Below are 16,095 nucleotides of genomic sequence, written 5' to 3'. Positions count from 1 at the left end.
TTCGTGGTGCCATTTTAACTTTAATAAATATTTATCTATCAAATCGGTTACATTGCGTGTCAACCAACTGAGATTTGTCATCATCTATGAAAGTTAAGAATGCGGTATCCCAAGGGAGCATATTGGGACCCCTGTTATTTATTATTTTTCCTAATCATAGTGTACAAATTGATAGCTCTGTAGATTATGTAATCTATGCGGATGGCATAAGTCTATTTTTTTTCTGGTGAATTGACTGATCAGCTTACGACGTCTGCAATTGAAGTACTAAATAAAGTATATGCATGGACTATAGCAAACTCACTACATAATAATTGCTCTAAAACCAAGGCTGTAGTGTTTCGTGTAAAATCCAAATGATATGAAATGTCTCTCGAGCTAACCCTTAATAATACCGAAATTGAGTTTTTTAATCTGTTAAAACTCGCGGTGTGCTCTTTCACGAGCATATGGCATAGAATTACCGTACTGAACACATAAGCCATAAACTTTAGGCTTTAGGTGTGTTGCGCAGGTGTCAGAAAATATTACCTGTAAAACGTTTATTAAATAACGCTCTTTTTTCTTTACATGTATACTATTGTCATCTGGTTTGGGCCACAGGCTCTAAGCATCATTAAATAATTTGGTCGTGCTGCAAGAAATGGCCCTGAGGTGTATTGAAGGTGTACCACATAAACCACACATCGTTTCATTACTTATAAAGTATATAATTTTAAGAATAGTCCGGTATTACGAATAACAACTTTTATTACCTTTTAAATAAAAAATACGCGAAGAAGTACGCCCTTGCGTAGTTGGACGATTTGCAACAAAATCCCACCAGTTGCCTCACTCGACATTGTACTCGAGAATTGGTATGTACCATGTCCTTGTACTAATTATGGGCTGCCAACATTATATTTCTGTCTTCCGGGTTTCCTGAACAATTGGAACAGTTGAAAGTTTATGTATCTTGTCCAAACTGATATCCTACCTTGGATGTCCTTAATGTGCTATTGATACTATATTAGGTCATTTTTGTGATGGTTAATTAATGTCATGCAGTTATCTATTGCATTGTATTTAATGTTTTTTATGTATTTCAGAGTTTTACGCTTTGCAGGGACGGGCCACATGCGTGACCCTTTTGTATTGTCGCTCTCCGCTGCCTGTAATTTTGTAATTTTGTTTTCCCGATGATGGGACCAGTCAAGCTGTGAAATGTAGCTTCTTTCCCATCACACGTGCCTAACTTCGCCTTTGTGTACTCTTATGTAACCTGCCATGTGGTTGAATAGTCTAAAACTCAAGTCGTAACCGTATTAGTTCTCCAACGCACGGACACTATAAGCGTATTGGACTGTGCCGATCCCTACAGCAGTAATGTGGCTTGGTTTTATCTCGGCTGGTTGGCGCACCCATAACAGACATATTCTTGTTGTCCCATTATGGTAGCAGGAGATTTCGATGCGCCCCGCGCCACATGGGGCCACTTCGAGTGAGTGAGTGAGGCCCAATTTACGCTGCCTGATCATTAAACCACACTCACCGTACTTATCTTCGTGCTGAGGAAGGACGACCACATCGCGGTCATGTGAACCCGACCGTTGCGGTAGCGATTACCTTCCAATTTTCCTTGGTTCCGAGAGGAACAGGCCGCCTTCGCCGGCTATGTCGAGCGGTGGACTAGGATCGATGCAGGGTGGTGTCACAGATCACTGTAGCTAACTACTTGCGGGAATTGTCCATCGTCTAATGCTGCACTATTTGAAGTAACGCCTACGTCGCGGATTGATGAATCGCGAACAGATCCAGATTTCCAATTTCTGCGTCTCTAGGCGTCGCGGAGCCAAGCAGAACTTACATCAGAAATTGACCTTACAACAAATTCCCTTCGGCTGGGCACCAAACACCTTACTGCAGTAGCTCGGCGCCGTGGACACGCCTTGTAAAACATGGTCGCTGGATGGACTGGAGCTCCTTTTTCGGTCTTTCGCCACCCAATGTCTCTATTTGGCGCCCCCTCCGAGTAATGACGCGTGGTCGGCAACTTCCAGAAACCGCAGCCTGAGTTCTGTTAGCATGTGGCCAGACAACAGCAGTACTAGCCGAAACTCTCGCTCACACTTTTTTTTTCCTGCTTTCGAGACAGCCCCGCCTCCTTTCGTTGTTCAAAACGGCCTTCCCGCTGACGCAGGAACGCTGCCTACTCTCACTGACATCGAGGGTATACAAGCTACCTTCACAACAGCGGAATTTTAGCAGCAATAGCCCTATCTAAACCATGCAACACACCAGGACAGGATGACATACCGTATGAACTTTATATAAAAACACGCGAGGCAAGGCTTTCGATGTGCTGTTGAGGGTCATAACCGACACTCGGGCTACAGGAGCCATGGCTGAATCTTGACGGCATGCAGAAATTCTCCCTATTTGCAAACCCGTAACGCCCTCAGACCATAGCCAGCTTTAGTTGGGCGTCCGCAACCGCCGATGTACGCAGCGCGCGAGGTCGTGTGTACTTATCGAAGCACGCGCGCATGAAACAGCTATAGTTGGCCGGACGCAGTAGTTGAGAAGGGGGTTGTTGACTTGTACGCGAAGGAGCCGGTAGTGTGCTAATGAGCCCCGCCATATGCCAGCTTCTGAAACTGCGTAGTCAATATCACCCGCCACGAAGTCAAACCAAAAGACGGAGTCACATCTTCTGCAAGAGCCATATCGAAAAATGCGCTCTCGTGGACGCGCGAGAACAGGCGAGAACGTCCCGCAGAACTCGCAGTGAACGCAGCGAACGATACGCAGCTTTAGAAAAGCTGCGGGCGCACGCAAGAGACCGAGCGCGCTCCTGCGTACTGCGCATGCGCGCTGTCGCCTCCGCAGAACTGTCTCAGATGGCCAACCAAAACTCTCTGACGTCGCTAATATCCGCCCAATAGCACATACCTCAACGTTAGGCAAGCTGATGGAGCGTATGCTCGCGACACGTATTGCATGGTGTTTCGAGTGATATTCCTGCTATCATCCTGGCCACATGAGTTTCCTTACTCATCTCGGCACTGAGGACGGCCTTGTGTACCTTTCTTCTGTGGTACTCATTGGAGGCGGCTCCCGAATAATTCGCACCATGCTGGCCATAGATATTCACAAAGCCTATAAATTTAGTGACACGTGTAGTTTTTTATCGGGCGGCCACGTTTCCCCGCCTAAGAAATGTTATTGGACAGCGCAGCACGCACCTACATGCATCGGAAGTTTCTGAAATCTTATCGATGGTTCCATCTGCTGTAGGGTCACCGAAATTTGTGTAATCTGATCGCACGTATGCGTGACGCGAATAGTGTAGAACTTTGTGGAAGACACGGGGGCCCCAGCGATTACTCTGGAATGTTCGACGACTGATATATAAAAGCTGACGCGCTCGCCCCGCTGATCAGATTTTTACGATCGCCGACTGGGGTCGCCGCTGTCGCCGTTATTTATGTGTAGTGTGAGCACAGGTTCGCCCAATAAATGTGAGTTTCGTCTTTCACAGTATTGCTACTGTGTTGTTTATACGTTACTACCACGTGACAATGTGAGTCACGAAGCAAGTGTTCGAATTCTCCATTGGCTTGAGTTCTCTAGCCGTGTCTGCACACTCGTCGGAGCCTTCCTGCACGCTCGCATCTTCTCCACTGGCCTGGTTGGACAAGCATAAGGTTATGTCGTTGCACATGTGGGATCTGTGCTCGCAGCAGTCGTTTTCAACACTGGCTCCCTTCCACTAGCTTGGAAGCTATAGACGAGAATAACGCATAATACACAATGTTTTCAAGTGATTATTTATTTACATATACTGCCATCTTGCATAGCAAGATATTGCAGGAGTGATCGCAATGGTATGCGGAAAAAAGGAAAACCTAAAACAATCAGTCGTTGCATCAATCTTTGGGGAGTTATTGCTGAAATCTGCCGCCAAGAGTAAGCGTTTCAAGAGGCCCTGAACGAGACGCACAAATGGTGTGCTCAGATAGGGTTTAAAAATTACATATCCAAGACGACGTGTCAGTAGCGATCGAGTATGGCCACCGTATAATGGCGCTCCGGCCTCCTCAGTTATTTCTGGTTCGGCAGCTACTCCCCGTATACTCGGCCTTGAAATGGATGCCTCCGGATATGCGGGAATATGGGTCAAGAATGCAAAGCAAAAGGCTGCAGAAACGATGCACTTGACATGTGGGAGTGCGAAATGTGGCGGAGCCAGCTCCGACATAGCTCGCCGTCTTGCCCACTCTTTACCGCAACCACTACCCGTCTATAAGGCCCAGTTTTATCATCCCGCGAAGACACAATGGGCTTGCCTTGAGACGATTAATCACGAAGCCATGCGGCTAATAACGGGAATACCACGTCTCACTCCGCTGGCGACTCAACATGCCGAGTCCCAACTCAACAGTATTGAAGAACTGGTGCGCCAACATCGATGCGCGCGCGCCCTTGAGCCATCAAATTTCGCTCTGCTGCTGGATTTGCCTGGTACATGGGACGTGAAATACACTATCCAACTTCTACGACAATCAATATAGCTCCGTGGAACAGGGCCCAATTAAGTGACAATAAGCATCTTGTTCGTCTGTATAGCGCGGTTCATCGTCAGGCTAGAGTTTCCAGCCTTCGTACCCCCGATGACAATCAAGAAGATGTGATTCTCGTAGAGTACACTGTTGCCAGTGTTGATGCCACCATAATTCCCACACGTCAAGTATCTCCGTCGATAACAGAGGCAGGCCAGACGTGCTCGTACGTTGCTGATGCCGCGCAGCCGGCCTCTCTTGCCGCTGTTGCCGCCATACGTCATGGTGTAGCCACGTTGCTCCCCTTTGTTGAAGCTTCTCGGCTTTCTCAGCTGATCAATCGCACGGACTTGACTCAAGCCATCCCCTAAATACGTAGAAAATCTCGGTTCACTCTATGCTAAGATAGCATTCATCGCTTTGCTGTCACTACGAATATCGTGATGCGCGTTCAGTGGGTGGTTCGAGCAGCCCTGCCGGGTCTCCTGGAAGCAGATTTGGCAAGTTACCCAGAGAATATAACGTACGCACTTCTGGGAGCTTTACGTCACTCCTCCTAGCCTGTGAATTGTCTCCCGGTGAGCCGTGCTCGAACACCGTAGTCAGTGCTCATTACGTCGTCATGAAGCGCGCTGGGCACCGCGGGCGTTGCTCTCTGAGGAGCCCTTTTGTTCTCATCAACCCTTTTTGTATCGTTTCATTGTTCCTGTCTCACCTATAATTAAACCAGTTAAGTTTGCCTTTGGGTCCTGGTCGCAGAAACAGTCTTCGCAAGTTACTCGCCGTGGTCGCTTTGCGGCTATGGTGTTGGGCACGAGGTCACGGGATCGAATCTTCGCCACGGCGACCGCACTTTGATGGCGGGCAAAACGCGAAAACAGCCGTGTGCTTAGATTCAGGTGCACGTTAAAGAGCCCCAGGTGGTCGAAATTTCTCAAGTCATTCACTACAGCATGTATGATAATCAGATCGTGCATTCGGTACGCAAAACGTAAAACTGCGTGATTTAATTTAATTATTTTTGGAAAGTCATATGGTTCAACTCGGCTTGCCGGCCGGAACGCCCTTCACACGTCGCAGCTAGGTCTTTTCCTGAAGTAGGTACACAGCAACATGGTACGAGAAGACTTCTTCCAATTCTTCGACCCGCGCAGTGACTGCGATCCTTTCAACGCCAAGGTAATTGAGCCCATCCTGACAGGAAAAGTGTTCTAAAAATACTGAAGGCACCAGAACTTGACCTCGGCATGTGCATTGGCATAGCGACAGGTGGCTGCAGCGTCATGACGTCAGAGCTATGTGGCATCGGGTCCGCAATTAAGCGGTGTGTCCCAAACGAAGTTCGCTCCCCCTGCTTTGACCACGCACTCAACTCTTTATCTAAATCATCGCGCGTTCATGGCGTCAGGAGCCCAATAGTGATTATGAAGGAGATAATTTCCTTCTTGAACGCTTTACGTCAAAGAAATATTGCGCTTTGCAAGAGGAGATGGGTCGAGCGACACGACAGTGTCATCCAGTTTCGAGGCGCACTTGGCTCGTGACTAAAGCTCTCGACACCCTCGCCAAGTAGAAAGAACTGCAATGCGCTGCAAAACCGAGGACGCTCCGGGTCGCTGTTGGGGATGGTGAGTTTAAACTGGTGATAGTTTGCCTCTGTGACTTATTGGCGCACACACTCGCATTGAGCTATTGTAACTGCTCAGAGGTTTTCACGCCTTTTTATGAGCAAACTGTCGCTATGGCGGATGATTTCGAAAGAGAACTGCGGTTCCCTCACTTCACGAAGAGCCACAGGTGTAAGACTCTGGCGCTCGATTCAGAAAATTTCTTCGGGATGTCTTGTTGGCAGATCTCAAATGAGGATTTTTGGAGTCTGGAGGTTTTTCGTTTTTATGCCGTCTCAGCTGTATACTGTGACGTCTGAAGGAGAGGAATAACTGTTAACGGAGATTTCCGAGTTGTATGTCTCACTCATTCGAAGGCATGTCCCAGCAACTTCACGCGTTATTGAACCCGAACTACGGCGATAGTGAGAAAATGGAAGCACGAATCAGAACCAGGACCGGACATACCTTCGACTGCTGTTGAAGCGCTCTACATGTGTGACGGTCCAACCTTCCCTTTGACCAAGATAGTTCTTCGCATACTGGTCACTTCTCCTATCAGCGTGGCCAGTGCCAAAATGTCCTTCTCCGCACTCCATCGCTTAAAAACTTGGCTGCGGTAACAAAGGAACCCGCCTGACCACCTGGCTTTGCTACATACGCAAAAAGGCATCCCCGTTGACTAGAGAGCTTTAGCATTGCCGTATTAGCGCACGGCATTACTTTGCCCTACTAACCTAACGCGATGACTGCACACATTTTAGCTGCGTCTCCCGCTCGACGCATACGGTAATGTTTTAATGATGAAAGTGGCTAATTTCTAGGCTTTGCAAAATAGAATATCTATGCGGTGAGCTGGAAATATTAATTTTGGCGAATAATAAAAAGCTTTAGCTTGTTCATGCACACATTCTTTACGAAAATTCCCGGTTACGGCAAACGTAGACACCTGTCCTAGAACACGTGAAACCGTTTTTTTTTGTTACACAGGTGTTCTTGTCTAAGCAAAATATAAAAAGGGATTGCATGTTGTAAATTTCACCAGCTAGATAAGTAGAATATAGTTAGTTACGGCCACAAGAACTGCGCCCCTCTAAGTAAACTCCGCGTCACTAGTTGGCGTCGCCAACCCGAAAGGTTTTTTTTTCCTTTTTATTTTGCTTTTCCTTTCGATGACTTCCGCTTTCTTTTAATATTCTTTTTTTATTCTTCAGCCTGAGTGTATTACGCGCCTGTTGCGAAGGGCACGGCGACGCATTCAGTGCAGTTGAGCCGAAGTTTACCTTCCGGTTAGAAGGGCTGTCATATACCTACTGCCACTTAGACGCGCTGCAGAAGGCGATTTAGAATGAAGTCGTGCCTTGGTCCTATTATGGTGGAAAACACACGCTAGACGTGGACATGTACGACGTGGACTCCGTAGCCGACGCCAGTTTCCCACTTTATTGGCTTGGTGTGGCTCGGTTCGCAAAACACGTTGCGAGCCGAGCCTTACCGACTCCTTGCCCCCTGGTATGCCGTACGGAAAGTCTTTCCGTACGGTAATGTGCGCGCGTGTGCACTCCTCGACCGGTACGCTATTACCGCACTTACCATACGGTAACATGGCACTGTTAAAACTTTCTACTGTGAAAAAAACATCGGTCGCTTTCCCGAGGAAAATTGAAGACGACGGAGGTTGGAATTGACGGTGCAACGCCAGCTTGCTATTCGGCAGTTCAAGTGGACTTTTTAATAGAAGTGCCTAAGCCAACCAAGTAGACGTTTTAGTTCTCTTGTCATGCGTTCTTTCTTTTTCAGTATTGTTTCTACACATTGCAGTGCATGTACGGTTCTTTTTACATTCTATATTTGCAATAAAGCAAGCTTCGTTGTCTAATGATTTACGCATGCCTTCTCTGATTGTGCATTTTTTTTGAAGAGCATGAATATATCTTTTGGGCACACGTCAGCCATGATTTGCGCAGTTTTTGCTATCCTCGCGTACTCTTTAAATTTCAATCAAATTCCATATACATTTTGAATTACTGCTGAAGATTGGGGTGACGCAGCTCTAATTGCATGTGCGATTGGTTTCCCGAGCTGCTATTAGTTGCTATTCGCTTTTTAATTATTTTGAAGAGCTCGGGTATTTTTTTTTCGTGCTGCCGCCATGTTGATTCTGCGCCTGGCATAATTATGCTGAGTTGATGATTATGGATAATTATGGATATGTTACTTTATGTATGGCTTAATTATGATGAATAATGTTAATATTTAATTATGTATAAACATTCTTACGAAAGGATGAAAGAAGAGAGTGAGAGGAATAAAATCGGTGAGACGCTGGCTGCTGCGTGTTACTAGTCAGCAATTTGAACCCCATTGACTCTGCTTGTACATACATTGTAAATACATTCTTATATTCCCAACATCCCCGTAACATATCGGTGAGAGGCGCTGGGTACCACGGCTGGAAACGGAGCTCCGCAGTGGACGTCGCATCCCCGTCCTCACTATAAATGACAGTGAGCGCTAGGGTTCAACGTCGTTGTCGCCTCCAACGTCACCATCGCCCGCTATGTCCCTGTCCCCTTCGGTTGTGTTTGTGCAACCCAAGGATCCTGGAACTTTCTGCGGGACTGATGGCACCGACTTTGAAGACTTTGGCTATGTAAGAACGTTTGAATTGGGTCAACAGATGGGACCCTGCGCTTACGCTAGCTAACCTGTTGTTCTACCTAAGAGGCACGGCAAAGGTGTGGTTCGAAAACCACGAAGAGGAGCTGACGAGCTGGGGTCAATGCAAAGAGAAATCAACAGAGTTGTTTGGCAAACCAGCCGGCCGCAAATTGCCGTAAAACGGCAACTGTCCTTTCGTGCCCAATCCCCCACAGAGTCCTATGATTCGTATATCCAGGACGTGCTGGCGCTTTGTCGTAAAGCCGATCACGACAAGCCAGCAGCTGAGAAGGTAGGGCACGTGTTCAAAGGAATTGCTGACGACGCCTTTATTCTGCTCATGTGCAAAAGCTGCTCTACAGTTGATGTATCAACAAAGAGTGCAGACAATTCGAGCAGGCCAAAAGCCGACGCGTCCTGCACTCATTCACCCGACTTCCCGATACTGCAGCAACGTCGACCTGTGAAGACCAGCCCACACAGCAGCATGCGTCGCCATCAGAGGACGTGGTGCGAATCGTTCTACGTGAACTTGACACGATGGCGCCCGCAGCATTCTGTTTACGTACCCCTGATGTTACCTCTTTTTCAGTTCCCCTCGTGCAAGCCACCTTTCGACAGGAGCTTGAAAACTTTAGCCTACATTCTGCCTGTGCTGTCACCGACCCAAGAGCCAACGAACACCCTTCTACTATTTTCTCTCCAGCCCGATGCTTCTTTCTGAGTTATCGCAACCCGACTGAGTGCAAAACTTCGGACGACCAGCCAATATATTTCACCTGTCGCTGCATTGGTCATGTCGCCAGATACTGTCGCAACTCGTGCCCCTCAACACTTCGTACGGCGACCAACCTGAGCTGTTTTAATGGAAATGCCCGCAATGTTTCGCCCACCGCCGAGTCTAACAGCGCCGAAAACTCTGCTAGGAACATGTGGCACAGTCGCTCACCATCGCCGCGCCGACAGCAGTCTCGCTCTCCGCAAACACGTCGCCCATCTTACCGTTCACCGCAGCCACGTCACCTTTCGTCCCCTGTGGCTTTTGGCTGCACCTTTTCGGAAAACTAAAAATGCAGCCCTCGGAGGTGGTGCTGCATTGCCCTCTACTGCACCAAATCCTCTGTCTGTGCCCACAAGGATAAGTTTAATTGACGTTAAAATAGACGGCCTACCACTCCAAGCACTCGTCTACACTGGAGCCCAGGTATCTGTGATGAGTGCTAGCCTACGTACACGGTTAAAGAAGGTCCTCACCCCAGCAGCTGCCCGAGTGCTTCGTGTGGCCGACGCTGGCGTGCTGGTTGGTCTTGAGCTTGTACTGTGCGTTTAATTATAGCCGGCCGCCCTACTTCTATACTCTTTGCTGTGATCTTTGCTGTGGTCGACAACTGCCCTCACGGCATTATCTTTGGATTGGACTTTTTATCCCATCATTCCGCTCTCATCGACTACGCAACCGACGTTCCTCAGTTGGAACTGCCCCAAGTCGCCGATGCTCTGAGCACCGCCCCACCGCACTTGTGTTCGCTTCAAGATGTGTGTCTGTCACCTGAGGCAGTCACTTACGTCGCTTTTACCACACAGCCACAGATTCCCGACAGTGAATATGTCCTTCGCCCCATCACCGACGTGCTTTTGAACCGGAACGTTGCTCTTCCGCATACGCTCGTGCCGATTACTAGTAACAACATCGCTCTTCCACTTACGAATTTCAGCCTGTGTCCTCACGTGCTACATACGACCACGTACGACGCCGGTTCTTCTGGCCGGGGCTCTACCACTCTGTGCGTCGTTATGTCGCAACTTGCAAATTGTGTCAGGGCCGGAGGAAACCTCCCCTGCCACCTGTCGGCCGAAGCCATTCAATTGGAGTTCCCTCTGAACCATTCGTTCTCGTAGGCCTTGAACTGCTTGGCCCTTTTCCGACGACGACTAGAGGGAATAAGTGCATCGCTGCCGCTACTGATTACGCGACACGCTACGCGATAACCAAGGCGTTGCCGACTGGTTGCGCAACTGACGTCGCCGATTTTCTCCTTCACGACCTCGTTCTAGAGCACGGTGCACCTCGATAGTACCTTACAGACCACGGCCGCTCGTTCTTTTCTCGAGTTGTGGACAACCTCCTCCGCTCTTGTGTCACTGAGCACAAGCTGTCCACCACCTGCCACCCACAAATGAACGGTATTACGGAACCTCTCAGCCGAACACTCACAGAGATGCTGTTGATGTACGTTTCCAACGATCACCGCGACTGGGACGCCACGCTGGTCTACGTGACATTCGCGCATAGCTCGTCCCGACATGACACCGCAGGATATTCACCCTTTTACCTTTTTTATGGTCGCGACCCCACTTTGCCCGTTGACACCATCCTATCTTCTGTGTGCCACGTTGCCACTGAGTACGTTCGTGAAGTCATCGATCGCGCTCACATGGCGCGTCAAGTCGTCCGATCTCGCGTATTAGCCTCGCAGCATCTCCAAAGACGGTGTCATAGACCGGTGCCATCGCGATGTTCAATTCGTCCCAGGTGCTTGGGTGCTGCTTTGGCGACCATGTTGTCGAGTCGGCCTCTCCGAGAAGCTTCTCTCCCGCTACACAGGGCCTTATGAAGTTAAGTTCATCAAGTTAACGACGTCATTTACGAGATCGCGCCGTTACAGTTTCATCCATCCTCAAGTCCGCCGCCTGTTGACGTCGTGCAGGTTTCGCGGCTGAAGCCATACTTCCCTCGCAGTTCTTCGCCTACCATGCGCCGAGACGGCGCTTCACATCACGGGGGCCCTGTCACGGGAGGATGAGAGAAGAGAGAGAGGCAGATGGGCGAGACGCTCGCTGCTGCGTGTTACTACTCAGCCATTTTAACCCCATTGGCTCTGCGTGTATACACATTGTAAATACAGTATTCTGTCTGACATAAGCGAAAAGTAAAATTATTTATCTGATACTACGGGCCAAAGTGTTATACCCACAAAATACTTCACCAAAAGACGGATAGGACCCGGAGCCTTAAATTTCGTATGATATGCCTTGATGCTAGCGATGCAGTCTGAAATACAACGTGAGTGCTCTTTTTTAGGGACAAATTTGCTTTCAGAAAAAAGCATTATCTGCCTTTAAAAAGAATTTGAGAGTGTAAAACTCAAGGCATCTGTAGTTAAGCAACGAGCTGTAGACCTCCTGTTAAGACATAATTTTGATAAGATTTTTTATTTCATTTCATTTCATTTCATTTTATTACCTTAAAGACCCCTGGATAGGGGTATTACATAAGGGGTGGGAATACATTAGTACATAATTTGCATAATACATAAGTGAACACGCAAACAACAACAAAAAACTGCATGTGCTAAAGGGTTACATACGTCGGCGCAAATACATAGAACTAAGTAATACAAACTAAAGTTGCACGAGCATATAAGTCTATTAACACAAGTCATTTCTATTGTGAAAAGTGCGCAGTGACACTCTCCACGAACGTAGAAGGGCAAATGATGGTGGAGATTTGGTGGGGCAGATTGTTCCAATCTGTAGCGGCCTGGCAAAAGAATGAGGCGGAAAAGGTAACAGTACGCATGCGAGGGCGGCCCACTTGAAAAGTGTGGCATGTGCGATGAGATGTTCGGGCTGCGGGAAGGATATAGGGTGGTTGATTAAGCGAGCTGTGATAAAACTTATGGAAAAGTGAAAGGGTTCCAGTGCGCCGGCGCGTACAAAGGGGAAGTAAATTCAATTCTTTCTTTAAGTAAGATATGCTCACGTCATATGATCAATTAGAATGGATGAACCTTGTGGCACGGTTTTGAACGGCTTCGAGTGCGTTAATGAGATATGTTTGGTGCGGATTCCATATGGCGGATGCATATTCCAATTTCGGTCGGACTATTGACTGGTAGGCCAGTAGTTTAACAGATTTGGGGGCGCGTTTTAGATGACGCTTGAGAAAACCCAGCGATTTCTTAGCAGATGAAATGATGTTACTGACGTGTGTTCGCCAGGATAAGTCGTTAGATATAGTAACACCTAGGTACTTGTAAGACTGTGCAGCACACACGGGAATGTTATTAATTGTGTATTGGTAAGGAAATGGGTCACGCCGACGAGAAAATACCATCAAGTTACATTTCTTAGGATTAAGTTCCATCAACCACCGGTCGCACCATTGCTGTAAAAATAGCGTCAAGAAGGCTGAATCACTCTCCTTAGAACTGTTTTCTTACGGCCAATACGCACAAGCAAGATATTCATTGTCGAACAATTTATTCGGGGAAAGGGACCTGGCAATTTGCTATAGCTAGTTGCCTGCAGAGCGGCTTGGCTTCACTAAGACTTCCAGAGCATTTTCGCAAGCTCAAGTCGCAGGCGTGTATTGAGTTTTTGGCAGAGAAGGATACCGGTGGTTGTGCTTCTTTTAAGACGGATATTCAAGGCCTTTGTTACTCTTTGATGCATGGCGGGTTGCTAAATTGTGTCAACGACTGTGTTAATAAACAAATGAAGGAATCGACTGTCTTAGACATATACGGAGCTGAAACGGAGTTTTTCTGAAAGTTCTTTCTCTGTATGTAAGGTCGATGCTGGTTGGCCGGAAGAATGCGCCGTTGTGCAGAAATCAGGAGTGTGCATTGGTTCCAAGATTTCCCCTATCCTTAGTAATCTGTATCGTAGCAAGCTTGAAAAATACTTAGAGGCCGCCTTAGGTGATCATGTTATTAAGGTATTTCGTTACGTGGACGGTTACGTGATCTTTCGTAGTGGGGAAGGGTTTGAATCCCTTGCTAACCCAGTCAACGAACAGTTTATTGTAAACATAGGAAGGTTAACGTTGACTAAAGAATTACTTAAAAGTAATGCATTGCAATGTCTAGACATTTTCTTGACGTTTCAGATGAACCACATATGCTGACAGTACTTCCCTAGATTTTCAATACCATTGCAAAATTTTTCATCTTAGTATTCTAAAGTAAACAAAAACGTAATCGCGATATCATGGCTTAAGCCATCTCTCACCAAATCGTGTGCTCAGAAACTCAGCTCCAGCTTTAGTGCGTAGGTTACGCGTTTAATCGAAGTATGTTATCCTCGCGTTGCCGTAGCCACTTCGCCGAACGCTTGAATAGGTTCGTCATTTCGTCAATTTCCAGCATGGTTGCAGAGAGCAGTAGTAACAAGTAAACAGTCGTACATTAACCATACATCTATTCCTTATCATGCCGGTTAAACTGGGAAGTAGATACGCTGTTAACGTTGTGTTTACGGTTCCCAATGAGCAAGGTAAGATTAATGGATCATAAAAGGTCGCTAGCGGGAGCATCACCATCTAATCTTTCTTTGCACTCTCGAGATTGTAAATGCACGCCAAAATCAGATAAATGCGCTGCGTTTTACAGGGACAAGAGCGAAGAAACGCGTCTTGTGGCCTGGCATATCAACACTGTACACGAAAATAAACCCACCTGGGAATTTTTTAACAGGTGATTTACCCTAAAACTTCCCCATCCTTGAATATTACTCCGATGAAAGGACCAATAGAGCGGTATTCTCTCGTTTCACTCCGTTGGCTAGCTGCTGGAGGATTAGAGCGACATGACGCGACTTTACACCGCTGCAAAATCTTGTTCTCCTTTGAAAACTCCGCACAACGAGTTTAAAAAAAAGTTATGCATATCACACGCACTGTGGGATTCGATGTAGGCGAAGCTTTCCGTACTCGATGCTTTGATTGATGATAATTAGCGGTGATGTTGACGGCTAAAGCTTAATTAATTCAACGTTTAGTCTAATACGTGATTGGTGAGTTGATGTCAAACGTTACCTTGCGTGCACCACTGCTGTTTGTCTGCGTAGTACACAGAACACACATGGAGAGGTGTTTGCTTGTGGCGTTGTTGTGCACAATATTTTATAGCCTCTGAGAGGGCTGAGCATTTCCATTTCCTCACATGGCACATCGCATTGTGGCAGAAGTATTCAACTTGAATTGGATTATGGGGCTACGTTTCAAAACCATTGAAACCATGTGCCAAAACCACACTCGCATCATGAGGCAAGCCGTAGTAGGGGACTCCGGATTAATTTTGACAGCGCGATTTTCTTTAACGTGTGCCAAAATCTAAGTGTGCATGCGTTGTCTATTTCACCCCCCGTCGAAATGCGGCTGCCACGATTGGGATCAAATCCACGACCTCTAGCAATGCCATAGCTGCAAGCTAACGCGGTGGGCACACAAGTGTTGAATTGTCAATCGACCGCTTGCGTAGCATCTCCTGGACCCTGCGGTGCGCTTTAATTAATGCGGCTCTGTTTCTGCACGCTCTGCGTCAGTTGCGCGCTTGACATATTTGCGTGGCGTTTACCTTTTCAGGAAAAGCAGCAACGTACTGTACCGTACTTTGATGTTAAGCCTATCCTGTTTCCCCGCAACCGCTGTCGTATAGTAGTGGGGTTCCGTTGCTTTCTCACGTCACCTCCCGCACGTCTCTTATATGGGAAATGCCTCTTCTCACCCTCCCTGTACTTCTCTTATTTCCACGCTGCCCCTGGCCTCGCACATTAGTAGGAAGGGAAGCGCTGCAGTTTCTGCAATGCTTCAGAGGGGAGTCGCGGATAATTACTGCTGTCAAGCGGCTAAAGTGGCGATGGCCAGGGAGCTCCAGAGGGCAATGTGCACATTGAACACGGTAGGAACAAAAGGTCAGTGGGTCGCTTCGCATTGGGCGCTCACGGCAAGACTACAAATGAAGCTGCGCAGGGTGATATGGGCTGGACTGGTTTTGAAGTGAGGGAAGCTTGCAGTAAAATTGAGTGTGAAGACGACTGAGGAATATGGAAGAAAGTAAATGGGCTGGGAGAGTGTTGACGTATCTGTAAAGGAAAAACATTCATTCACAGTGGAGGAAAGTATGCGCAGCAAGTATGCAGCCTGTAGGGTGGGCAACACAGCAACAAAGAACGTCAACGGGAAAGTCAGAGAGGCTGATATAATCTCATGCGTGGCGGCAATGGAAAAGGAACCTGCCATGAGTAACTACTTAAGAGGAAAGAACAAAATCAGGAAAGAAACAATTCCTGCTAACTCAAAGGGAAGCTTATTACTTTTCGAAGCGAGACCGGGATGCCTTAGAACACGCACCTATAAAGCGCGATAGAACAAGGAAGAAGAAGCATGTGCTTGCTGCGGTAAAACGAACTATGGAGCATGTTTTATTAGAATGTGAAGACGTCTACCGAGCGGTCGATTTAGGCACCACTGACCTCCTTGAAGCCCTTCGGTTCAGCGAGAG

This window comes from Dermacentor albipictus, chromosome 5 (assembly GCF_038994185.2).
Source record: "Dermacentor albipictus isolate Rhodes 1998 colony chromosome 5, USDA_Dalb.pri_finalv2, whole genome shotgun sequence".
In the NCBI taxonomy this organism is placed as follows: Eukaryota; Metazoa; Arthropoda; class Arachnida; order Ixodida; family Ixodidae; genus Dermacentor; species Dermacentor albipictus.
The sequence above is the reverse complement of the archived record's forward strand: the minus strand, read 5'-3'. Positions refer to the sequence as shown.